Source organism: Fukomys damarensis, unplaced genomic scaffold (assembly GCF_012274545.1).
Source record: "Fukomys damarensis isolate Sample0158 unplaced genomic scaffold, DMR_v1.0_HiC HiC_scaffold_39, whole genome shotgun sequence".
Classification (NCBI taxonomy): domain Eukaryota; kingdom Metazoa; phylum Chordata; class Mammalia; order Rodentia; family Bathyergidae; genus Fukomys; species Fukomys damarensis.
Window position 1 is genome coordinate 38,963,277 of NW_022900951.1, and position 2,888 is coordinate 38,966,164.

The 2,888-nt window shown below is 45.1% G+C and overlaps 1 non-coding gene across 1 annotated transcript; it reads left to right on the forward strand.

Moving 5' to 3' along the window:
- Positions 1-302: 302 nt before the first annotated feature.
- LOC117284828 lies at positions 303-407 on the forward strand. Its single transcript, XR_004515906.1, has one exon. It is a non-coding gene; the product is annotated as a U6 spliceosomal RNA (small nuclear RNA).
- Positions 408-2,888: the final 2,481 nt, after the last annotated feature.

Here is a 2,888-nt window from a genome sequence, read left to right on the forward strand (position 1 = left end):
ACATTTCTGGAACAAAGTATTCTACAGTGGGGGGATATGGAGGCAAGAAAGGGCCTGTCTGATTGTATAGTGTTGTTCTATCAGTGTGATGAAAGTATGATATATATAAATGTGTACACAAGGTGAACATAGTATAAAAAAACAAATGTCATTTTTGCTAGACATGGTGCCACACTCCTGTACTATCAGCACTAAAGGGAAGCAGGAGGATCACAAATTTGAGGCCTGCTTGGGCAACTTAGTGAGACCCTGTCTCAAAAGAAGAAAACAATTCCAGGCTACACCCCTGCAAAAAAAATAGTGTGCTCACTTCTGCAGCACATATACTAAAATTTGGAATAATACAGAGATTAGCATGGCCCCTTCACATGGATGACATGTAAATTCATGAAGCGGTGTATATTTTTCATGAGATTGAACCACCGAAAAAGTAAACATCAGCCTATGCAGTAAAGAGTGGGTATTCAGCAACAAAAAAATTAATTTTTTTTAAAAAAGTAAGAAATATCATTTTCCATGGATCAGAGCTCCTGTAGGCCCTCAACAACTTCCTGCTTATAAGAACCTTGTATAGTTTTCAGACCAAAAGTTGACTTTGTTCCCTGAGGAAATGACTTACTATATAATTTTCTTCAGTGTCCCTGAAGAATTTAAAGAAATCAACAAGATGCCTGGTTTAAAATTGGCTTACTCCCAGAGAGGGCTTGACTCAATGAGTATGTCCTGTTTTGTTTTGTTTTGTGTGAGACAATGTCTCACTATGTAGTGCAGGCTGGCCACAAAGTCACAGGGATCCTCCTGCCTCAGCCTCCCAAGTGTTGGCATACATCTGGCTGTAGGATGTTTCTTGTCTCCGAAAGTGTCCTCATGTGTGTGCCTCAAAGGTAGCTCAGACAGACTCTCTCATCCTGTCATTGAGCCCTGTTCCCTCTTTGTCTCCTTTTAAGGCACATTTTCTGTTATTAAAATAGAAGTGTTAACTAACAGCAACAGCTCACCAACTTGCAAGTTTAAATTTCAATGTAAAGAAGCACTACTTTCAAGGATTCATTTTAAAGTTTTGCCTCTCCATAAAATGTTCAGTGTGATTTAGGATATCGAATTTCCTGTGGGGTTTGTGTATTTTAAAGGCCTCTGAATTACTTGTGTGTTTAGGGATGGAAAGACTGGTAAAAATCTGAAACTGAAATTTAGATTGTTGAACATAATTGTAGATAAGATTTTAATGACACATGCTAATTGCTAAGAGACCTGGGAGAGCCTTTGAAGAGTGTCACTCAACATCCGGGTGAGCTGGAACTCAGCTTCTGGAAGAATCATGTCCTGTCTGTCATAGCCCTGTCCCTGGCAGTAAATTTCAGATATTTTGTGTTTGTATCTCCTGTGTTAATCAGCTTTTCGCAGTATAACAGATTCGTGAAATAATCAGCTTTTACCGGGAATCAAACTCAGGCCCTCGCACCTGCCAAGCAGGTACAGCATCACTGAGCTATATCCCCAGCCCTTGCAATAATCAACTTCTAAGGAGGAAAGGTTTATTTTGGCTCATAGTTTTTACAGATTTCAATCCATGATCAACTGACTCGATTGCTTTGGGCCTGTGGTGAAGTATCTCTCGTGGTGGAAGTGTATAGTGAATCAAAGTCACTCTTCTCATGGCCAAGAAGCAAAAGGGACAGGGGTCCTCTACCCCTTCAAAGACAGACCCTCAACAACTGAAAGACCTCCCACTACCCTCCCCCCAGGCTGGTGTCAAACCCTCCATCCTTCTGTCTCAGCCCCATGGGATCACTGGCGTGGGTCACCAAGCCCAGACTAGGCCCCGCCTCTTAAGGTTTCCACCACCTTCACATAACACCTGATCTGGAAGCCAAACTGCCAACACATGGACATTTAAGATCCGAACTCCTTAGATAAAAATAACACCACTGTTTCCTCTGTGTGACATGGAGGTCTGACCTCTGGCAAGATGGTGCCTGGATTCCCTGCCACTCTCACATCGGGGTGGGGTGAGCAGAGCCAGGGATCCGTACTAGTTAAGCCTCAGTGCTAGACACCAAGTTAGCTTGTACTCTGGGCACAGGACAGGTCCATGGTCCCCATCTGTACATCTCCTGCCTCACCCTTGCCGCACCAGAGCATGCCAACCAGACCTCAGTGTCCAACACCTTCATTTCTCAGGCTCAGGGTAGTCTCTGACCACCAGAGCCAGCTGTCACACCAGGGAGCCCCTCCCACCTGCGAGCCCCTCCCACCCACCTCCAACCCAGCAGCCTTTAGCCAATGAAGAGCAGGAGCAGGGGATATGTAAACCAGCTTCCTTATCCCTCAGCCAGGATAGTTCATTTTCCAAAGTTCCCCAGCAGAACTGATTCCCAGTTACTCATAGCCAGCAACTTGTTCAGCAGCATTCTTTCCCTTTCACGCCTCCCTCCCTCCCTCCATCTTTCTTTCTTTGACACAGTATCTCTGACTTGCAAGGGCTGGCCTGGAACTCATAATTCTTCCGCCTTGGCCTCCCAAGGACCTCGGATTACAGGCCTGTGCCACCATGCCTGGAAAAGTACCATTTCCTGGCTGCCTTCCTTTCCTTGCTTCGCTTCCCCAATCCCTACCAATGTTCCCTGGGATCACCTCCCAAATAAACGGTTTCCAAATCCTGGTCTCAGAATTGCATCTGGAAGAATCTTAAGTGAAAATGCAGGTAGGGAGGGGTGCAGAGCACAGAGAGGAAAGCCACCAATGTCCCATCTCTGGCTTCCAGTGAGGGGACTCCAGTACAAGCCTTGTGGAGTGAGAGCTGCAAGTTCTGTACTATTTCCAAACCTCAGTTTACTCCATTTTGGGGTTTGTTTTTTTTGTTGTTGCTTTGTTTTTTGGTACTGGGG